Raw genomic sequence first — 25,586 nt, forward strand, 5'->3', positions numbered from 1 at the left:
TGAAGGGGGCTTGATTATATAAATATGCATGAGGATATGGTGGGTAGTCCAGACGAAGCAGTGTTTTCTGTACCTTGGGGCCTGATTTAGATCTTGGCAGACGTGTTACTCCGTCACAGGGGTGACGGTTATCCTGTCCGCCGAAATATAAATCCCATAGGATATAATGGGATTTATATTCCAGCAGATGGGATATCCGTCACCGTTGTGAGGGAGTAACCCGTCTGCCGAGATCTAAATCAGGCCCTTAATCTTCAGTTGTAATCATTAAATAACTCCAGCAATTGGTCATACGGACCTATGTTCGTCAACAAAGAGAAGTGAAAATAAGTGCCCATCTACATCATATAGGCATTAAAATCACTAAATATATTTTAGTACAGCCAATAAGGGGAATTTGTGTAAATTAAAGGGTTTAATTTTTCAATTTCTTAAGTTTTCATTGTTTATTCAATAATTATTAGTCATTTAAGCATCAGCATCAGAAATTAATATAATCCAATACTCAATATTTCAATATATTAAAAGATAAAATATTTGTAAGTATAACAGAAAATAATGTAATAATAAAACAATCATGTTTCATAAAATAATTTCCCCAATCTAAATAAAATTAGAATGGAATTGAATAAGGTGTCAGTTCAGATGCCTAATAAAGAGTTCTGATGAGAGATTGAGGGCCTCATTTATGAAGTTTTGCCGTAGGGCAGCGCAGCAGGCCTTCCTGCTGTGCTTCCCTAAAACAAAAGAAAAGTGAAGGAATGGGCCGTATCTATAAGATACGGCGCATTCCTGTCCTTTTCCCCTGCGCCGGCGCACAATGGGCTTCCGTTCACCAATGCAGGCACCTTTGCACCATGGTGCAAGGGTGCCTGCGTTGCGGGGATGATTATTTTTGCACAGGAAGGGAAACCCTTCTGTACAAAAATAATCACAAGAGGTTTTTTCCTCTTTCTATGTGTGCACATAGAAAAAAGAAAAACAAGGAGAAATAAAGATATTTCTCCTCATTGCGCCTAAGCTTTTGGCCCTGCCTCAGATTTATGATCTTTTGTAAATCTGGGGCAGTGTTAAAATGCCATGGATGTTGCTGGGAAAGGCCCCCAGCAACACCCATTGCACAGCCCTTTAACACAGAACACTGTGTTAAAGGGACAGATATTTATCAGGCAGCATTAAGCCAAACAAAGTGGCTTAGTGCTGCCTGATAAATATCACGCAGGCTTCTGCACCACGGAACGTCACAAAAAGTGACGTTCCAGAGGCGCAAGGAGTCTCATAAATGAGGCCCTAAATGCATAGGCATAAAGCCTTTGCACAGTAATTATGAGAAAGATCAAGCTGGAATGTATTCTTAGCTATAAATCAGGAGACCTGTGAGAAAAAATAAATAGGCTAAACAATCTCCCATAAAGAGAGGTATGATCTCAAGAAAGAAACTCAGAGATGGATCTCCAGCAAATGTGAGTGAGAGAAGCCCCCCCTACTACAATATTCTAGATGATAACATGTCTCACTTTTTTCATTCTCAACATCCAATCGGATTTCAATTAACCCTTGGGAACAGGTAAACTTCCCAGTCTTACACCCCTTCACAATTGGCCACAGACACAAGTCCATAGGCCTGGGCGTAGTTCGCGAAGTAGCACTTCGCGAAGCTACGCAAAGTGAAGTTCGCACTATGCGAGCTACGCGTAGCACTTCGCGAACTGCGTAGTACCTTATTCGCACTGTGCCAGATGTCGTTTTCAATGATTGCACAGTGCGGACAAGCATCCGGCACTGTGCAAATGAAAATGGCATCTTGCACAGTGCGAGCTGTAGTTTTCTGCTGCTTGAGTAGATTTTTACTCGAGCTTCAGCTTTCTCAACGCGAACTGGTAGTTTCTCATCGCGAGCGGTCGCGAGCATACGCGACCACTCGCAATGAGAAACCTGACCTCCTCGCGTTGGGAATCTCGCCGGGAGGTTTATTTTCCATGCTCGCGATCGCCAACTTAAAGTTGCTGATCGCGAACAAGGAAAAAGTCTCGCCGGGATGTCATTTTGCTTGCTCGCTGTCGCCAACTTGACGTTGAGGACCGCGAGCAAGCAAAAAATTACCGCAGCACTACGCAACACTACGCTACGCGTGTTCGCACTGTGCTACGTGCAGTTCGCGTAGTGCGAAGTAGCGCGAACTTCGCAAACTACGCGAGCGTAGCGTAGTGCTTTGCCCAGGCTTAAAAAAGATACTTAGTCCACATTTTTCAGTGTACATAGTTCTTTCTGTGAATCATCCTTCCTTGGGCTCGACTTCTTCCGGTGAGAACCTCACCATCAGTTGTATAATACAAAACAAATGCCTATTCACTAACTAACAGAAGGCTTCTGGAAAGTAACAGCATCTGCTGCAAGAGGGAAAAAGAAAAGACATCTCATTGAAGCAAACAACACCTCAACAGGAAAAACAGACTTTTCAAATATACTGTATTATTTTGCAGTTAATATGGCATCGACAGTTGAGTTAACTTAAATCAGCACATTACTATTTCTTATGTATGTTCATTTTGTCTAAATATGAATACATACTACAAATTGCCTTCAAATATAAATGTTATTTAACATAGGTTTTGGCACGTTTCTGTTAAATTCGTTTTTGTTTGCAATATGAGGAAATTTGCTGGATCCGTCTGTAGTTTTTTTGTGCTGAATGCAATTTTAAAGGGCATGCTTTTAAACTTTTATTTAACCCCTTCGGTGCTCATTACGGAACGGTTCCGTCATGAGCGTCGGTTGAGCTGTGCTCATGACGGAACCGTTCCGTCATGACCACGCCCGCGCAATAAACGGTCAGCGCTGGGCGGGAATCGGCGCCGCATGGAAGGGGTTAAATCTTAAGCAGTGTTTTTGCCTCTGAGCAAATGTCTGAGCTTCTTCCAGATCTGTGTCCATGTATTTTCAGTTTCCTCTAGTTGTATATCTTCTGATTCGCCGTTTGTTGGAGGATCAAAATTGTTTTGTTAGCTCTAAGGACCCTGGAGACGACGCCGTGGATTGGCAGGATTTAAAGTTATGTAGGGCTTCTCCCCTGGAAGGCCTGGGCCATGATGCACAGGATCTTTAAGTGAATGTTTTGCTCTATTGGAAGTCAATTGATGTCTTTCAGAGTTCTTGTCTCAATGTCTTTATGTCTCTGGTTGAGATACAGCTTTTCTACTTTGTTCTGTGTTTGCTGTAGGTTCCAGATCAGCTTCTTGAGGAGGCATGTATGGATGACATCATAGTAGACCAAGTGTGTGTGGCTCAGAGCCCCATCCATTGTGGTACAATGGAACAACTGAAATAGCTGGACAATTTGCGTTACTTAGCAAGTTTTGCAGGCAGTTTATACTCTTCACTGTTTTCTACACTTGCCGCCTCAGAGGGCATTTCAGAATTCTATTCTATTCACAGTCATATGTAAAGCACGTAGCCAAGAAATAGGGCTTCCCAGCACTATAACAACCAGATATCCTACAGCTGGAAGTGTAGACTAAATTAGGAAGGTTATCAACAATTTCCGTAAAAGCTCATTCAGATTCGGTTAGTCTTAGGTTCAGCGGGAGAGCATTCCACAGTTTAGGTACCAGGAAGGAGCAGGACCTCTTGCCACTCCTGGCCCTCATTATCCTCAGAACTACTAGGAGGTGTTGATTGTTGGACCACAGCAGTCATGCAGGATTATATAGAGTAAGAAGATTATGAATCAATTTAGGACCTCTTTTATGTATCGCTCTGTGGGCCATACACAGTACCTTAAAGTGTATCATCTTAAGTACTGGCAGCCAGTGAACTGAACCATGAAAGTGGGGAGAGGATGTGGCATAATGACCAGAGCTGCTGACTTCTGAGGGAAGCGCCAGGTTCCCTTCTCAGTGTCGGCTGAACATCCTGCAATTGTGGACAAATCACGTAACCTTCCCGTGACTAAAGTGCTGGTGTTGATGATTAAGTGCCAGTGGTGAGCACAGGAAACCACCAACCCAAATTCAGCACTGATGTTAACTGAACACTGCTCGTTTGAATGGGTCGAGTAATCACACCCGCTACAAATGTCATGCTGGTTAGTTAAAACTCCCCTGATTGGGTCCAGGTGGGGAATGTGCATAATTAAAAAGTAATTAGTTAGGGTGTGTTTGAGGTGCTGATGTTACAAGTCTGCTTTCAGGCTTTCCTCACAGTGGCGCCATACTTCATTCACGAAGTGGCCTTTGGGTAAGATGACTTCCTGTGAGTTCTTGAACAGGAAGTGGATTATTGCTCGTTTGGTGTTCCATAAGCCAGAGTTCTTCAATATTGCACACGTCTCTGACTTGGTGTCTCCTGGCCAGGTGTGCATTGAGAGGTACAATAGTACTTTGTGTTGTGAAGATCAGTCTCTTCTGTGATACAGTGATGTTCAGAATCACTTTACAAATCACAAGGCTGAACACAGGCCTGGAAATTGAGTTTTGCTCATTTTGCAAACTGTGTATAGTTAAGTGCATGCTATAGCTTCAGCTCAGAAAGGCCAATAGAAGAATATTTAAATATCAAATTTGTGGATCAAAAATAAAATATTGGGCCAGGTGATGCTTTGCCTCAATCCCACCATCAGGCTAATTATCAAGGCTGTTATTCAATTCCACCATCAAGCTACTTATTGCAGCTCTTTTCTCGTGCAGGAGCTGCTTCATTAGATCTTTAAGTAGCTTTTTGCTGAGATTGGTTGCAACTGATGGATCCAGCCCTTGAGCGATTGCCAGTGGTTAGGCTTATCGCATTCATCCTCCCATCACCTTTTGTGTTATTAATGTACCACCCTAAGTGGCCAAGGGTATGCCAAGATGTGTGCCCCTTGCTCCTTGTGTGACTGGAACCAACCTACACCTATCTGAAGAGCCCCAATCAGAGCGAAGTCAGTCTTGGGTTGCTTGTGCTCCGGTTCAGGGAGGACATGGCCTGGCAGTGCAGGCTGGACTGTTCACATGAAGAGCAGGATCAAGACTGATGTGCATATGACTGGGTCCAAGCTGAGGTGGTATGGTGGGCAAAAAAACAATGGATTGGAATGCTACCTCGAGCGATTGCCATTGGTTACGTTTATTGCAAGCATCCTCCCATCACCTTTTGTGTATTTAACATTCAATGCTAACAGAACTTTGTGTATATTAAGCATAACATATTAAACATGACTTGATCACTAAAATCTATACTCTCTTTCCATGTGCTGTCTATTAGGTGCTTTTATATACTGTACTGTCTTTTGATACCATGGAAGAAGGGGGGTTGTTGGTTCTTTTTTCTATTGGTGCCTACCCTAAATCGTTTTGTAGACCAATTGCAATGGTTAATTGGAAGTGGACCATTGTCTTTTTCCACACGCTCTTCTCCTACTGATCTATTACTGACAGATAAAAGCTTTGCTATTCTGAATAAGCTTCATGTATGTTACGCTATGTTACCTTATATCTGTTAGGTTATTCTATGTGTTACCGAGCAGCATCAGTATAACTTTCCCTGAGACGCAGTACATGGTCAGCATGGGGACTAGCAGTTTAATCATCACTGAGCTACAGGACATGAACACCACCGAGACCAGAAGCACATTCTCCCTTCAAAGAACATGAGAACCACAAAGGGATCATCAGTGCACCATTCTCTCTTCAGTGCAAGGCAAGTACTGCATGGGCAATAGCAGTGCAAACATCTCTCAGATGCAGAACAGATGCACTGCGAGCAGTGTACAGGGGTATCAACACTCAGTGGCGTCTGACGCAAATAAATATCAGTGCACCATTCTCTCTTCAGTGCAAGGCAAGTACTGCATGGGCAATAGCAGTGCAAACATCTCTCAGATCCAGAACAGATGCACTGCGAGCAGTGTACAGGAGTATCAACACTCAGTGGCGTCTGACGCAAATAAATATCAGTGCACCATTCTCTCTTCAGTGCAAGGCAAGTACTGCATGGGCAAAAGCAGTGCAAACATCTCTCAGATCCAGAACAGATGCACTGCGAGCAGTGTACAGGGGTATCAACACTCAGTGGCGTCTGACGCAAATAAATACCAGTGCACCATTCTCTCTTCAGTGCAAGGCAAGTACTGCATGGGCAATAGCAGTGCAAACATCTCTCAGATCCAGAACAGATGCACTGCGAGCAGTGTACAGGGGTATCAACACTCAGTGGCGTCTGACGCAAATAAATATCAGTGCACCATTCTCTCTTCAGTGCAAGGCAAGTACTGCATGGGCAATAGCAGTGCAAACATCTCTCAGATCCAGAACAGATGCACTGCGAGCAGTGTACAGGGGTATCAACACTCAGTGGCGTCTGACGCAAATAAATATCAGTGCACCATTCTCTCTTCAGTGCAAGGCAAGTACTGCATGGGCAATAGCAGTGCAAACATCTCTCAGATTCAGAACAGATGCACTGCGAGCAGTGTACAGGGGTATCAACACTCAGTGGCGTCTGACGCAAATAAATATCAGTGCACCATTCTCTCTTCAGTGCAAGGCAAGTACTGCATGGGCAATAGCAGTGCAAACATCTCTCAGATGCAGAACAGATGCACTGCGAGCAGTGTACAGGGGTATCAACACTCAGTGGCGTCTGACGCAAATAAATATCAGTGCACCATTCTCTCTTCAGTGCAAGGCAAGTACTGCATGGGCAATAGCAGTGCAAACATCTCTCAGATGCAGAACAGATGCACTGCGAGCAGTGTACAGGGGTATCAACACTCAGTGGCGTCTGACGCAAATAAATATCAGCGGGGCAGGTGGAGACAGTGCGGGAGGGAGAGGGGGCCGACGGGAAGTGTACAGGGATAGCACATGGCAGGGGGTTAGTAATAAAAATATTAAAAACCACTTACCTGGTTCTGCCGGCTGCCTCGTGCTCATCTGCTGCCAGTTGCTGGTCCCAGCAGTCCCTGGGACAGCATCACGGACTCCCCAGCCAGTCCCCACACTGCTCTCAAACATAAGAGCAGCGTGGGGATTGGCCTGAAAGGAGGAGGTAATGCTGTCTCAAGCACAGGGAGCCTGTGCTGTTTCTCCAAACCTGCTGTACAATACAGCTGGGTTGGAGAAACCTAAGTGCACATGTCAGTGTGGCCGGCCTAATATGGCCGGCCAAACTGACATGCACACTTAGTAGTATACATCTACTACTCCTGCTACCCCCTCCCATGGCCCGCCCCCACCCCTCCCTGCACACGCTGTCTCAGCCAGCAGCTGAAAAATAAAACAATAATTAAATATCGTTTCATTTTTCAGCTGCTGGCTCTGAGTCAGTGGGGCAACGCTCCCCGCCATTGCGGAGGAGCCACCGCTCTTAACACTGAGATGTACAAGACATGAACTGTTCAGACAGGTGCCATTAGTCCTCGGACTACCCCCCTCACTCTGTTGGGAGGGCCAAAGGAAGAAAGGCAGGGCTGTGTGTACATTGTACAGACCTGCATTTCCAGCAGAAGCCACTAAGGAGGGCCAGAGGTGCAATTTCACCAGGGATCACTGCTGCTGTGAGTCTAGACAATGAGGGGAGGACCCATCCCAAGATCTGTTGGTGTGGATGTGACACACGATGGTGGGTGCTGGCAAAGGAACATGGTGTGCACTTAGCCACAAGCCCTCTCATCCCTGCAGATGGAGGCATCAATCACCGAACAAGACAATATGTATCCTGTGCTCACTCCATGTTGTACAGAGGTATGAATATTCCATGTAGGGCAGACATGAATTGAGAAGTGGGGTGGCATTTTCTGAACTTGCACTTCCCTATAATCACAAGGTACCCCAATGTAATAGTTTGCTTAAAAAAGTCCACTCCAGAAAAAACTAACACTGCTATCTGTAAAGGGCTCCCCTGCTTCTGAGAGCTTAGTCCATTCTCAATCAAGTACCTAAAAATAATGGCATAATCACAATTTTATGGTGTTTTGTATTTACAAATGTGTACATTTGCGGAGTGTTCAAACCTTCCTATACTTTGTGACTAAGAAATGTGAATGGCTGCATGCTTTTGCTTTTCTTTGGTGGTGAACAGAGAGCAGGCCTCATGCTAATTGTCAGGGGTGTTGCAGCAGGTGGACATTGAGGAAGCCTGGTTGAGTGTCAGCACATCTGGGAGTTGGATTTGTTGGGCGCTTGTGGGTGTGTGTCTGTGTATGACTAACGTGGGAGTGTTTGTAAATACTCAGTGGAGTGGGAGTTGAGAAGGGGATGTCCACAGTGACCACTCTGATATCAGCCCAGATGCCCCTGCGGGGTAGACTGTGAAGTCATAATACAGGATTGTCCTAGATTGGCATGGGGTCTATATGAACAAGGGATGGGCTTGGTGACCAAAGGACACCTTAGCTGTACTTTAGCTTAGCTGTAGGGTATTCCAGCATCAAGGAAGATGAGGAGTCAGCTACATTTGGGCACTTCCTGTTTATGCAGCAACAGAGAGAGCTGGAGATGAGCGAGCATCTGAATGACTCCTAGGGTAGCTGTGAGTGGGTTGCACAGGCCAGGTTAACCTTTAGGGCTGCCAAAAAGTAAGTGAGAGGGCAGAAGTGAGACCATAACTATATATCTAAGAGGTTAGCCCTACTAAAACCTACCACACACTCAGTATAGAAGTATGTTTTCTACGCCGGGGTCCTAGGGCTACCACAAAATTATTATATCTTGCCGGACACTGGACATTTTGACCCTGATTTCGAGTTTGTCAAAATCCAGGTGCTTTTTATCCAACCAGATAACTAATGATACCTGAGTTACGTTATTTATCGGGTGTGATAAATAGCACCTATTGTGAGTTTCTGGGGAATAACATGCAGAGTTTGGTGCACATTGCACCGAAATCTTCAAGGTACAATACATATTGTGCTCTTTTACCTGTTAAATTGTGGCAGCTCTGACATGCCGAAATGTAATAAAGGGTGAGATATTTAACGCACCGAGTAATTACTGGATGCAGTAAATACCACCTAACATGGACTTCCAACACCTGTGAAGACAGGGGTTTACACATGGGCCAGAAATCACTGACTCACTCATCATCAGGGCCTTAGTGACTTGTATCAACTCACATTATCATAAGCTTTTATTTATCATGGATAGTGTATGATGATACCTTTTATGAAACTCAGTTGGGAGGGTATAGGATCCAAGCTTCGAGGTGTGGAGATCCAACATTAAGGAGACGTGGTACCTCAAGACTTGTAAATGTGGTGCACCAGGGTAAGATATGATGGAAAAAGAGAAATCCATCCTAAACCAGTGACAGTAATGCAGCTGCTATCTAGATATCCGTGGCATATGTACTTCGGTAAAATAATTGGATCAGGGTCCCTCTGTTGTCATTGATAACTATGAGAGCCAATTTTCAAGGCCGAGCCTACCAGACAGCACTGCTGTCTGGTTTGCTAAAGACATCTTGGGGACATTCGGAAAGCTTCTCCTGGGAATGGATTTCATCCACTGCTTCCCATTGGCTTTGTGGTTCGTTTGCTTGCTTTCTATTTGCTGGCTTTATTTGTTTCACCCTGTCCAGCTTGAGTTTGTTTCTTCTGCTGAGCATGGTCAGTTTACCAGGGCCCTTTGTATTATTCCACCAGTGCTCCTTTCTGTAAACAGCCTTTAAATCTTGTTCTTATCTTGACACATTTGCATGCATTCAGAGACAGGGGTCAAATGATAGGTTGTCTTCTAAAGGAGCTTGGTGTTTACTTTTCTTTCTCTGACTTCAAAGTGAAAGGATTTATATGACAGTCTTGCTGGGTATTGGGGGTTGCTGGTGGAAGGCTGTACGATTATAATTTGTTTCTAGCACAAAGCAAAAAATGTAAATGTCTATAAAACAACTGTGTAGATATTTCAGAATATATCTGAATTGAGAAAGCACAAATGAAGCACATTTTATGTAATTCTAAAGTGTGGTGAAAATAAATATTTTAATACAATCAAAACAAATCACTACATTAGGTGGTGCCATTTCCACACATTATCGTTTATGTAGTGTATAGTTTTATCAGTAAAGCTGTATGTCTGTGCAAATGTAATGGTCATTTCATTTGAAAATGTGTTGTCTTAATGGCAATGCGCTAACACACCATGTACACTCCACATTACACCACTCCACTCTACACTAACCTAAAACACGCTACTCCACTTTGTGCCACTTTACTCCACACCACTCTGACACTCTACTCTATGCCACTCCACTCCCCACAACTCTAAGGCACACCACTCCACTCCACCGGACGACACACCATTCCACACTACTTCACTCCACTCCGTTGTATGCCACTTCACTCTACGAAATGCCACTCCACTCTACGCCCTTCCACTATGCACACCTGCATGATACACCCTTCCACTGTATGCCTATCCACTCCACTCTATGACACTTTACTCCACTCTACGCTATGCCACTCCACTCTACTCCACTCCATGTCACTCCACTTTGACACTTTACTCCACCCTATGCCACTCTATGCCACTTTGTGCCACTCTACACCCCTCCGCTTTACTCTACTTTGCTCTACACCACACTACTCTGCAGCACTCTACTATATGCCACTCTATAACACTCTATGTAACTCCATCTATGCCACTCCATGCCACTGTTCTCCACTTCACTACTCCACTCAATGCTACTCAACTCTGTGCCACTCCACTATTTGAAACTCTACTCCACTCTGCACTACTCCACTTTATGACACTACAATACTCTACTCAAATCTATGCCATTCCACTCTACTACACAAAACCAGTCTATGCCACTCTATGCCAATCTATTCAGCTCTGTCACGCTACTCTACAACACTCTACTCCACTCTACGCAACTCCCTCTATACCACTCCACTCCATATCACTTTACTCCACTGTATGCCACTCCACTCTGCTCTACTCCACTCCACTCTGTGACACTCTATGCCACTCTACATCACTTTACTCCACTGTATGACACTCCACTCTGCTCTATACCACTCCACTCTGTGACACTCTATGCCACTCTGCCCTGCGAGACACTACTCCACTTCATGACACTCTACGCCACTCAACTCTACGACACACTACTTCCTCCACGACACACTACTTCACCAACGACACACCACAACACTCTACACCATTCCACTCTGTAACTCCATGACACTCCACTTCATTCCATGACACTTCATGACACTCTACTCCACTCTCTGTTACTTTATGACACTCCACAACATTGTACGCCACTCCATGACACTGCACTATACTCCATGCCACTCTCCTATATGCCACTAACGTTTAGCTATGCTGAACAGTATCCCCCAGCTGGTGTATAACATAGCTCAAACACATTGGCAAAACCAATAGCTCTTGCATAGGCGAGACCCATTGACAAAGTCAATGCTTGTTTTTATCAGGAAGATGTTGCACAGAAGACATTGAGCAGGGCGAATAGCCAGTCCTCTATGAGTCATTATTGAACAGCTCTATTAGAAGTCCATCAGGCACTCATGTGTATTCGTATTTCTTTAACAATTGTACACAATTTTTGTTGTGTGCAGCTTCCTCCCAGTGTTTTGTCTGGAAACACTATCTCTAATTAGGTAACTTTGGAGAAAACAAAGAAATATTTTCAGCCCATCAGCCACATTATCAAACATAAACTCTAAAAACAGCAATATATGTATGAAGAACATTACGTGTAAACTTTTTAGAGTTTTATGTTTGATAATGTGGCTGATGGGCTCAAAATATTTCTTTGTTTTTCCATTAGAGACCCCTGAGGAAGGGTCACCCCATGACCCGAAATGCATTGGGTAGTTGTGAAATGTAATTTAAAGATGTCTCAGCAAAGAATGAATTTGCTAATAAAATGAAGAACGTCTAAAGAATTTAATAAAGTTCAATGGATTGAAATTCAAATTAACTATGTAAGAATTACTTTTGAATTAACTGGAACTTGAATAAGACCTAGATAGGTCTCAGTATACTTGTGCGCACCTCCATTTGGAAGTGGAACCCCCATTTTCTCCAAAGTTACCTCATTATTGAACAGGACATCTGTGGTTCCTGGACCTGGCAATTGAGGTGGTGACCCTTACGGTTAAACATGTTTTGTGGTATTGTTAGAACTGGACTTGTCCCCCCCCCCCTCTCATGCACACATAGCTCCCACCTGGGTACTCCAACCCTATGTACTGAGTAGCCCTTCCTGTGCAAGTCGGCAACAAATGCAAAGGTTATGTGCCTGATAGGGTACATCTTGGGTGGTGAAGAACAAAAAGCTGTTGCGACACCAGAACTTCAAGGATTAACAAAGCATGGTTAATTTCACCTGTGAGTTTTAGGGCTTATTTCTGAATATACATCAGGTAGTTAGTGTTTGGATTCATTCTTTCACTCATACAATTTATTATTAGTTACAGTGTCTATGCTAGGAGTTTACTAGCATATGCTAGAATGTATGCGATTCAATAATAATACTGTTAGGAGTCTACCATTGTGGTTTCTTTGCATTTCATTATATCACTGAGACGTGTATTTATTATGTTAACTGAAGGGTGCTTCTATAAAAGTCAAGTAAGAGTGTAGGGTGTTGACTTCACGCTGCCGCTCACACTCATGTCAGTGTCATGGCAACACATCCCTTCTGCGCTGTTGCTCCTTGCCTCTCAAACAATGATCTGGTTTCACGAAGGCCACTGTTTACTTCATAAAACAATATCTACGTTATGCAAGGTCTGGAAAACTGATACACTTCAAACATATGGGCTTAGGTTATAATTACAGCCCAATATTTGCAACAATTTTTGTGCTTTGCAAAGGTTTACTGGGGGAGTGGTGCAAACAGATTTACCACCAGATGAGGCTTAGATTTACTAGGCAAATATTAGACAAACTCTGTTTGTGGCACGCATTGGATGCTTGTCCACAAATTGCACATGCGAAGTCTTGGTACAGTGTTTCGGTCGGCGCCATTTTACAGTCCAGGACCAGAACTCGGTCTGAAGCGCATACACTGGCAGTTAAGGCTTAATAGGCCCGAGTACATAAGGCCCTGTGTAACTTGTCACCTGTCTGGAGAGCGCTGTGAGGTCACGTGCCGAGGATGCTGTATAATGTGGAACCTGCCAATGGAGAGGTGTGCCTCTGTGATTTGAATAAAAGGCTAAAAGAGACCATGCCATTAGGTGTTGTAAATGAATTGTGAAGTATGACTGCACATATTTAATATCCTAAGTCGTCTAGGTGGTTAAGATGAATAAAAATCTTCCTTAATGTGAATCATTAACTTTAATACACAATGAGTGATTGCACCACCCTTGCACTTTTTTTTTATTATTTATTAACAGTATATATTGTGGCACAAACATTGCCAGATCTTGATCACGGAGAACTGTAAAAAAAAAAAAAAAAAAAAAGCAATAAACATAGTGTCAATACAAAGAACGAACCCAATATCCACTAGCATATTAATACACAAAGACACTTGTTGACACTAATCAAGGTAACATCTAAGCATCTCGAAAAAATGGCACATACGTGACCAAACAATGGCAAAGCCTATTGGTCTGACCGTGGCGAGTTAGTGCAAAAGTTATAATATTTTTTTCTTTTTTATTGCGCGCATATGACACCTAAATAAAAAGAAAAAAATCATGCAGGTGTCTAAATGTGACTGCCATATACTTGCATACTTTATAAAAGGACTGCACCTGTGTTTCCTAGCAGACTAGTGTAGTTAGCAGGCGCGGCTGGCACAGGTAAGAGCGTTGAGGTGGTGGAGCGGGGACGAGGCGGGATGGGGGTAAGTGGACAGACAATGGGATAGGTAAAATCAAATAAAAATAAAAAACACTTGCATTGCACTCGCCGCATCGCCAAGTCGACAGTGCTGCAGCGCAGGTTAAGTGGTTTTATTTCTTTATTTTTTTTTATTTTAACTATCCTATCGAATGTCGACTTACCCCCCCACCTCACCCCGCCCTACCCCACCGCTCTTACCTTTGCTAGTGGCGCCTGGTATTTAGAACAGGTACAGAAGCCCTTTTTTTGTTTTAATTCACATCACACGAATATGTAATTCCTATTGTCATAAATAAAATGTACAATTGGGCGGACCTGTTGACCCACCTGAGGGAGGTATGGGTAGCTGACGGTTTGGAATTAGATGATGAGGGAGGTGGCAATTCCGGCCCGCCTTCGGCTCGTACAACTGAAGATACTCCATAGAGTGTATGTCACTGGACCCCGCCTGATGCGCATGGGTTTTTCCGTGGATGGATTGTGTAAGCGTGGTTGTGGTTTGCTGGGTACTTTCCTTCACGTCCTATGGGAATGTCCTGAGGTGGCTCGCTTTTGGAGTCGGGTCCATGCGGTAATGGAAGAGGTCACGCATGTTGCTCTGTTTCCAGAAGCTAGGAGGTGTCTACTGAACGTGTGGGAGCCAAACGATTATAATGTGGCACAGACGCAGTGGGCGACTTTGGGGAATATGGTGGCCAAACGCAACATCGCACAGTTATGGGGTTCCCAGAGGTCACCCACGGTCTCGGTGTGGAAGGAGAATATGGACTGGTGCATGTTTAGAGAAAAGACGGTGTATGTGGCGAGAGGCAAGCCTAGGAAATGGACTAGGGTGTGGGGTCCGTGGAATTCTTATCGTGGTGACATCTGCGCCCCTCCTCTGGCAATAGTATTAGATGTTCCTTTGTCCCCCTAGCTGAACATTCCTAATTTGCTATGTTATGAGTATGATACAGTTTGACTTTTCCTCTGCTCCCAGGCCCCCCTCCCTCCTCTGTCACAGACCATTCATGATGATTATATAAAGTGGAATTTCCTACCCCGGGGAGCACGTACTGATACTTACAATTCTTATTGCCTTGTTTGTGTGAAATGTTTATAAGTTTTAAATTGAAAGATGAAACCGTCTTTAATACTGTTATTCGACTACAACCGCTGCCTTCACTCGGAGTGCTGATGGACTGACGGGATCTTTTGATTGACATGTCTGTATAACGGTGAAATAACACATTTCGTACTAATTAGCGGCCGGCCCAAGTGGGTGTAGGCCCATGTCTGTACCTCTTTGAAGTCAAATAAAGGTTTCTTTAAAAAATAAATAAATAAATAAATAAATAAATGTACAATTGGCTTTTAATTACTGTATGCAGGGAGAGTGTAAACGCATAGAGATGAAGAAGGGAAGGAAAATACATTGGCAAAGAGCAGCATTAGCCTACCAGCTTAAGACACGGACGTGCCTATATTTTCATACGATGTGCACACGTGATCAGGCAAAATGCTGTCGCTCACGGTGCAAGAAAGTCACTTGCTGAAATGGACTATGATGGGTGGAAACAAAATGTGAAAACTAGCTGAACAGACCAATGGATGAAGATGGCTGACACAAGGGGCCCGATTCACAGAACTAACTTAAGACAAAATCCTACACTTACTACCATTTTGGAATTCACTCAAGGCACTTACTCCTTTTGGTATTCACAGAAGGCACTTACTCATTTTGGTATTCACAGAAGTTATGAGTCCTAACTTTAGGACTCCTAAATGCCTTCTGTGAATACCGAAAGTCTTAAAGTTAGGATTTTTCTCAGTATAGGAGTAGTAAAGTTAGGACTCCTAACTTTAGGATTCCTAAATGCCTTCTGTGAATACTGAAAGTCTTCAAGTTAGGATTTTCTCAGTTTAGGAGTAGTAAAGTTAGGACTCCTAACTTTACTACTACCAAACTGAGAAAAATCCTAACTTCAAGAACCAAAATGAGTAAGTGCCTTCTGTGAATACCAAAATGAGTAAGTGCCTTCTGTGAATACCAAAATGGTAGTAAGTTTAGGATTGTGTCTTAAGTTAGTTCTGTGAATCGGGCCCAAGGTTCCTACATATATGTAGGTTGCTTGTATCTTTATTTTTTCTTACAGAAGGGTGTCAAACACGTAAAGCTATCACTAGGCCAGACTAAATATACAGGAGAGGAAACCCAATAAATCCAGGCACAGAGCGGCAATTCCTGCCACAGTGACATGCCATAATCAGCAACGGTTTGATTAGGAAAGTGTAGAATCTTTGGCGCAAGGCTACTACCGATCAGCAGGTCCCAGACCGAGGCAAAGCAGTGAAAAAATCATGTTAGACCCACAAGCCAGTTCCAGCTTAGTGCCTAAAGAAGAAGCTAATTTCAACAAGCACTGCAAAGTCAATAGAAAAATCAAGGCAGAGGTACTGGCTTTGCCAAAGCTCATTTGATTGAGTGCTGAAATACTGTTGTTGTTACGGTCTCGCTTTACCTTGCACTTGTAAAAAAGTTCTTAGTTTTATTTTCATAATAACATTGAATATCTTTTCAAGAGTGATGTGATGGCTAATGAGCGATACATAGTCAACTGTGAACAGTCCATATCAAATATTCACTTTTCTTAAACGAAGATGACAACACTGTATCTCAAACTTTTGCTTTTTAGGTTCATGGAATCCTGCCAGACTCATCCTGAACATCCCTCATCAAGCCACATCGCCGACTACCTGAGAGACCTCCAATCACGCACCCATACAAAGCCTTCCACAATGCTGGGCTTGCAAACCTCAACCACCACCACCTCTCCTTCCAAACCCTCACCAGACATCTCAGCTCTGCCCATGAGGCTCTGGCCACCATCCCACAGATCCACAGGACCACCGCTGGAGGAAGATCCTTCTCCTACCTCACTGCAAGGACCTGGAATTCCCTTTCTCTGCATCTCAAGCAATCACCAACTCTGCCACAATTCATGAAGGACCTCTAGACCTGGCTCTTCGACCGAACAGCAGACTTCTCCCCCCGCAGCGCCTTGAGACCCTTATGGGTGAGTAGTTACACTGAGTTATTGATTGATGGAATTGGTCCAAGACATGCTGGGAGTGGCCTATCTGAGACAAAGGCAATGGGAAAAGGGTATCTTAAAGGGCTGTTTTGTGGCAATATGGGCTACCTCATGGGATTACTACTGAAGTAGATGGAAATAGCTGTAGATCGGTTCGCATTATAGTATCTGGACAGGTAGACAACATAGCCAACTGTCCTCCCCTCAGATGCCATTTGGCTTGGCAACCATATGTGAGTAATTTACCCCGACATTCCATTAGTGAACAGTCACAAAACCCCTGTAAAAATGCCTAAAAACCCTTTAGATGCTTGCACAGAGTTTATGGCCCATGCATGTTATAAAATGCACTATCTACCACAGGTGTTAAAAAAAAGTGCATCTCTCAGCTACTACTTAAGAAGTAGTGTACTGTGAAAAGTCTGACATCATTGTTTGGGAATGACGAGCAATTTTTATTTGAGGCCTTAGGCTGTTTTGTATTCATGCTGAGCCCTAGTCTCAGATGCAATGCACACCAGGGATTTATACATTGTAGAAGGGTTATGGGCCTTACATATTCCTTTTTTGCGCTGTAGTGGTAGATGTCCCTATTGCTTATGGTGGGGTGAAAAGGAGAATTGGCTTAAGGCCTTTCAATATCTTTGAGTGCTCAGTGCCACACTGCTGAGTCTCCTTAGATATCAATCCTGCAAACAAGTGCAATTTCTTTTGCTGTGCCTTGTTAAAAAAAATGTTTTCCTGGGGTATTTCAACCAAGCACACTTAAATTATATATAAGTGTGAGTCAGCTCTGTTGAAAAGCATCAGGGGAATTGCCAGGTGGTTTAGTGCAGTAGAATTGCAGAGCCAGTGCCTTGTGTGTGCAGAGACCATACTTTGTGAACTATTCTGTTATAGCTGTAGAAGATTATAGGTTTTTAGTGATTTATGAGGGCAGTTGGGACTGCTGACCATATCATCAAAGCAACAAATACACTGCAGAATAAGGGAACAACAATTTATACTTAACCGCGCAGCGGTTAGAAGCTGCAGATGAGGTGACATTCTTTAACCAACTATTTTAATATGCTGACGCGGTCTTTTAATCACCTTCTTATCTTTTTTACTGTTGATTGATTCTTTCTGGGTAATTTTCTCTTACCGGTTTTGCCTGCTGTTCGGGTAATCAGCCAGTGTCCGCTCCTACCCAGTCCATCGCAGCACTCTTGTGCTGATTGAGTGGAGGGAGGGGCAGTAGTCTTGGTCTCCTCCTGTCTATAGGCGCCTCCTTTTTGGGAGGGCGGCATTCTAGTTGTTCTATATTAACCAAAGGGCAGGGTCAGAGCTTATAAAGATCAAGCACCAGACGTCGCCAATTAATCTGCCTTGTGTTAGTAATATAGCTCGGTGCAGCAAGATCTGGGGTGTGACCCACATGCACCCCAATTTAATGGTTAATAACCACCGTTACCTAACTACACACTGATCCTGCACCCGAGAAAGGTATGTTTATTCTATTCTCCAATATAGTATGGCTTGTTATAAAAGAAACAATACAAGAACACACAATTATTATGCTTCCCATGTAAATATCTATTTACAAACAACGTAAGTCTTGATTGTAGTATTGTTTAATCCATTCTTTATTGAAAATCAGTTATCTTCTTTTAAAATCATCAAATGATTGCTTTGCCAACGCGTTTCATCCCTCTTGGGACTTCTTCAGGGCTAGAAAGCAATTTATAAAAACACTATTTACAATTCTTATATACCAATTTTTTTTTCTTTTTTCTTTTTTTTTTGTGCTAGGACATTAATAAACCTTTGAATATTCATCTGAATAGCAATTTAAATCACTGTATATATAGCACAGTGTTCTGACCCTAGTAAATACATGATTTACATTTAAGAAAGGAAAATATTCTAAATACAGATCTGACGAATTGGGAAGCTACTTAGGCATGGTACCTAGTCATTACAATTTTAATTTATTATGGAAGGAACACATCTTGTCAGTAGTGCTTTTCAGAAAAGAATACATATATCTATATAGACTCCAAATACAATGTATTCACTACTTATTATCTCATTTGTTCTGATTGTCACCTAAACATTCATAGTGGATCATATATTGGATCAACCCCGACTTATTATTAACAGCAAATTATTATCCATGTAGATGAGTCACTTCTAAAACTGTCAATCATACCTCTTAAGCGTTCTGTCTTTTTTTGAAAGTGAGTAAAGTATCAAGTCAGTGTTAACAGCACCGCAAGTAGAAATCCGTATATCTATAAACAAAAGCAATAATTATAGCACAGCTCCTAAGCTTGATACTTGTACATGTATTTACAGATTGACATGAAAACATGATATATTCAATGCATTCACGAAACAATTTATCATAAAATGCAATGTATTAGGAAAAATGTTACAATATTTGTACAAAATTGCATGGACTGCTACGTATCAATCAATAATATATACAAAAACTCCATCTTGTATTAATAGCTATAAGAGCGCAGTTACTAATAGAAAGGACTTGAATTGCAATAAGCTACATCTTGTGTTGAAAACAATAAAAACGCACTTACTAATAGAAAGGACTTTAGTTCGTTTTTTGGTAAGTCTCTGTGCGGTCATTAAGTGTTTTTGACTGTAAGCTTCACTTTGCATATTAACAGCGTGAGTACATCTCTGACGTCAATCTGTAAAATATATATTGGAATATAACTTGAAACTAGAATGGCATCCATTTAGAGCCTAATTTAGTCATATGCAATAGTATAACTTATTAGTTATCCATCGTACGACCACTTACTTACAAACAAATGTTTACCCATTAATGCAATCAGTAACACCACGAGTATGGCGTATAAATTTCAAATGTGCATAAAGTTAGAATTAAGGTACTGTTACGCAAAAGTACCTCTTGTCAGTTTGGAAAAGCCAATAGACAACCACTTAGTCCCAATAGCTGACCCCGCTCGTCCCGTTGTTGCACATATGTGCATCCAAGACAGTTCTCAATCTATTTGAACGGTATCATAAAACAGTGCAGTTTACAGGCCACCTCACAGCACAAGACGTGAATGTAGCCGATAATTATATAAGCGTGTAGAATACGATTTTTAAAGCGCATTGCTCATATTAGCTATCAACCAGCAAACCAGAAAGAACACTTACTTTGCTATGTTGCCTTCTCCATATACGGCCGCACAGAGACTTACCAAAAAACAAACTAAAGTCCTTTCTATTAGTAAGTGCGTTTTTATTGTTTTCAACACAAGATGTAGCTTATTGCAATTCAAGTCCTTTCTATTAGTAACTGCGCTCTTATTGCTATTAATACAAGATGGAGTTTTTGTATATATTATTGATTGATACGTAGCAGTCCATGCAATTTTGTACAAATATTGTAACATTTTTCCTAATACATTGCATATTATGATAAATTGTTTCGTTAATGCATTGAATACATCATGTTTTCATGTCAATCTGTAAATACATGTACAAGTATCAAGCTTAGGAGCTGTGCTATAATTATTGCTTTTGTTTATAGATATACGGATTTCTACTTGCGGTGCTGTTAACACTGACTTGATACTTTACTCACTTTCAAAAAAAGACAGCACGCTTAAGAGGTATGATTGACAGTTTTAGAAGTGACTCATCTACATGGATAATAATTTGCTGTTAATAATAAGTCGGGGTTGATCCAATATATGATCCACTATGAATGTTTAGGTGACAATCAGAACAAATGAGATAATAAGTAGTGAATACATTGTATTTGGAGTCTATATAGATATATGTATTATTTTCTGAAAAGCACTACTGACAAGATGTGTTCCTTCCATAATAAATTAAAATTGTAATGACTAGGTACCATGCCTAAGTAGCTTCCCAATTCGTCAGATCTGTATTTAGAATATTTTCCTTTCTTAAATGTAAATCATGTATTTACTAGGGTCAGAACACTGTGCTATATATACAGTGATTTAAATTGCTATTCGGATGAATATTCAAAGGTTTATTAATGTCCTAGCATAAAAAATAAAATAAATAAATAAAAAAAAATTGTTATATAAGAATTGTAAATAGTGTTTTTATAAATTGCTTTCTAGCCCTGAAGAAGTCCCAAGAGGGATGAAACGCGTTGGCAAAGCAATCATTTGATGATTTTAAAAGAAGATAACTGATTTTCAATAAAGAATGGATTAAACAATACTACAATCAAGACTTACGTTGTTTGTAAATAGATATTTACATGGGAAGCATAATAATTGTGTGTTCTTGTATTGTTTCTTTTATAACAAGCCATACTATATTGGGGCATAGAATAAACATACCTTTCTCGGGTGCAGGATCAGTGTGTAGTTCGGCATTCTAGTTGTTCCCCTGACCCACTTCCACCAGGATAAAACCGGAGGAGGCCGCCGACGCACAGCGGATGCATGCAGCGGGCGCAAGCTCATCTTCGCCTGTCCGTGCCTGGACCGTGCCCAGTGCCGGTCCCCCTGGCTGTCCCCACTCAGATTTTTATCAGCGGCTCACATATTCGCGAGAATCCCTGCTCAACCTAAATACCTTGAGTGAGTCATCTCATGTCCTCCATTAAGTTTAGCACATATGACAGAATCCTTATCTACTTCTTGCTTTACTTGCAATAGAATCTTCCTAAAGGTGCATCCACCTATGAAGGGCTCTATTTGTATAACCCTTGCCAATAGTCCTGAGCCTCTAGTTGACCATTCTTCTCAACAATATGGAGCTAAGGGGGTCAATAGGCAGGCGCCCCCCACTCATAAACTATGCACAAAACAGGACCTGCCCAGTAAAAATTTGTAAACACAGTGAACACGTTTTTATCAGTAACCCTTGCACTTTCAAAGCTGTTGTATTTGATATTGCATGTGCGGCCAATTTTTGCCGTTCAACAACCGGGTCTGATGTCACTTGCTTCTTTAGAAAAAACTCCTACGTGTCTAGGTGTGTATGAAGGTGTTTCCCTGATAATCTCTCTCCCAAATAGTTTGTGTGAGGAGAAAGGACAGACAGAACCAAATATTTATGGTTTCTATTACAAAACCACAGAGATAGGAAAAAGGTGGGAAAGGACTGGCAGTGCCTCACGGAAGTAACACCAACGAGGATACGCAGACAGGTACTCGCCTGCTACCTCACGTTCTCATCATAGGCAGCTGCCGCCCAGAAAGGAAAAGAAGAAATAAATCAAAAAACCCTCAAATCAATCCCAAAAACTGGTGCCTAGTGAAACTTATATTCTAATTTGTGTCTGTGTTCAAAAATGAGAATGTCGACCCAAAAGAGAAAAACTGAGTCTGATCAGGACCCATGTCAATCCAGGTTAAAACCGAGCAAGACTACACTGGCTGCATGATTCTTTATTCTGTGCTGTGTGTCTGCTCATTAAAACCAACATGTTTCATTGCCTGATTAAATTAGGGGCAACTTCTTCAGGGCTAGGGTCGACTGGCCACTCTGTGTTGCTAGTTCAGACCAATGATCTATCTGTCTGAACCATGAAGATTGCTCTCGTTCAGCATACTCAACCCTTCATATAGATAGGTATGTGCTACATCCAATTATACTCCTGGACTGCTTGCCCAGTGGCCGCGGATTTACGTTTCTCGTCAGCCCTCTGGTCCGGATGCTAATCAGCCTTCATCAGAACCAAAAAACGAACTCAAGTCCTTTCTATTAGTAAGTGCGTTTTTATTGTTTTCAACACAAGATGTAGCTTATTGCAATTCAAGTCCTTTCTATTAGTAACTGCGCTCTTAATGCTATTAATACAAGATGGAGTTTTTGTATATATTATTGATTGATACGTAGCAGTCCATGCAATTTTGTACAAATATTGTAACATTTTTCCTAATACATTGCATTTTATGATAAATTGTTTCGTTAATGCATTGAATATATCATGTTTTCATGTCAATCTGTAAATACATGTACAAGTATCAAGCTTAGGAGCTGTGCTATAATTATTGCTTTTGTTTATAGATATACGGATTTCTACTTGCGGTGCTGTTAACACTGACTTGATACTTTACTCACTTTCAAAAAAAGACAGCACGCTTAAGAGGTATGATTGACAGTTTTAGAAGTGACTCATCTACATGGATAATAATTTGCTGTTAATAATAAGTCGGGGTTGATCCAATATATGATCCACTATGAATGTTTAGGTGACAATCAGAACAAATGACATAATAAGTAGTGAATACATTGTATTTGGAGTCTATATAGATATATGTATTCTTTTCTGAAAAGCACTACTGACAAGGTGTGTTCCTTCCATAATAAATTAAAATTGTAATGACTAGGTACCATGCCTAAGGCGCTTCCCAATTCGTCAGATCTGTATTTAGAATATTTTCCTTTCTTAAATGTAAATCATGTATTTACTAGGGTCAGAACACTGTGCTATATATACAGTGATTTAAATTGCTATTCGGATGAATATTCAAAGGTTTATTAATGTCCTAGCATAAAAAATAAAATAAATAAATTAAAAAAAATTGGTATATAAGAATTGTAAATAGTGTTTTTATAAATTGCTTTCTAGCCCTGAAGAAGTCCCAAGAGGGATGAAACGCGTTGGCAAAGCAATCATTTGATGATTTTAAAAGAAGATAACTGATTTTCAATAAAGAATGGATTAAACAATACTACAATCAAGACTTACGTTGTTTGTAAATAGATATTTACATGGGAAGCATAATAATTGTGTGTTCTTGTATTGTTTCTTTTATAACAAGCCATACTATATTGGGGCATAGAATAAACATACCTTTCTCGGGTGCAGGATCAGTGTGTAGTTCGGCATTCTAGTTGTTCCCCTGACCCACTTCCACCAGGATAAAACCGGAGGAGGCCGCCGACGCACAGCGGATGCATGCAGCGGGCGCAAGCTCATCTTCGCCTGTCCGTGCCTGGACCGTGCCCAGTGCCGGTCCCCCTGGCTGTCCCCACTCAGATTTTTATCAGCGGCTCACATATTCGCGAGAATCCCTGCTCAACCTAAATACCTTGAGTGAGTCATCTCATGTCCTCCATTAAGTTTAGCACATATGACAGAATCCTTATCTACTTCTTGCTTTACTTGCAATAGAATCTTCCTAAAGGTGCATCCACCTATGAAGGGCTCTATTTGTATAACCCTTGCCAATAGTCCTGAGCCTCTAGTTGACCATTCTTCTCAACAATATGGAGCTAAGGGGGTCAATAGGCAGGCGCCCCCCACTCATAAACTATGCACAAAACAGGACCTGCCCAGTAAAAATTTGTAAACACAGTGAACACGTTTTTATCAGTAACCCTTGCACTTTCAAAGCTGTTGTATTTGATATTGCATGTGCGGCCAATTTTTGCCGTTCAACAACCGGGTCTGATGTCACTTGCTTCTTTAGAAAAAACTCCTACGTGTCTAGGTGTGTATGAAGGTGTTTCCCTGATAATCTCTCTCCCAAATAGTTTGTGTGAGGAGAAAGGACAGACAGAACCAAATATTTATGGTTTCTATTACAAAACCACAGAGATAGGAAAAAGGTGGGAAAGGACTGGCAGTGCCTCACGGAAGTAACACCAACGAGGATACGCAGACAGGTACTCGCCTGCTACCTCACGTTCTCATCATAGGCAGCTGCCGCCCAGAAAGGAAAAGAAGAAATAAATCAAAAAACCCTCAAATCAATCCCAAAAACTGGTGCCTAGTGAAACTTATATTCTAATTTGTGTCTGTGTTCAAAAATGAGAATGTCGACCCAAAAGAGAAAAACTGAGTCTGATCAGGACCCATGTCAATCCAGGTTAAAACCGAGCAAGACTACACTGGCTGCATGATTCTTTATTCTGTGCTGTGTGTCTGCTCATTAAAACCAACATGTTTCATTGCCTGATTAAATTAGGGGCAACTTCTTCAGGGCTAGGGTCGACTGGCCACTCTGTGTTGCTAGTTCAGACCAATGATCTATCTGTCTGAACCATGAAGATTGCTCTCGTTCAGCATACTCAACCCTTCATATAGATAGGTATGTGCTACATCCAATTATACTCCTGGACTGCTTGCCCAGTGGCCGCGGATTTACGTTTCTCGTCAGCCCTCTGGTCCGGATGCTAATCAGCCTTCATCAGAACCAAAAAACGAACTCAAGTCCTTTCTATTAGTAAGTGCGTTTTTATTGTTTTCAACACAAGATGTAGCTTATTGCAATTCAAGTCCTTTCTATTAGTAACTGCGCTCTTAATGCTATTAATACAAGATGGAGTTTTTGTATATATTATTGATTGATACGTAGCAGTCCATGCAATTTTGTACAAATATTGTAACATTTTTCCTAATACATTGCATTTTATGATAAATTGTTTCGTTAATGCATTGAATATATCATGTTTTCATGTCAATCTGTAAATACATGTACAAGTATCAAGCTTAGGAGCTGTGCTATAATTATTGCTTTTGTTTATAGATATACGGATTTCTACTTGCGGTGCTGTTAACACTGACTTGATACTTTACTCACTTTCAAAAAAAGACAGCACGCTTAAGAGGTATGATTGACAGTTTTAGAAGTGACTCATCTACATGGATAATAATTTGCTGTTAATAATAAGTCGGGGTTGATCCAATATATGATCCACTATGAATGTTTAGGTGACAATCAGAACAAATGACATAATAAGTAGTGAATACATTGTATTT

Source organism: Triturus cristatus, chromosome 5_1 (assembly GCF_964204655.1).
Source record: "Triturus cristatus chromosome 5_1, aTriCri1.1, whole genome shotgun sequence".
NCBI classification, from domain to species: domain Eukaryota; kingdom Metazoa; phylum Chordata; class Amphibia; order Caudata; family Salamandridae; genus Triturus; species Triturus cristatus.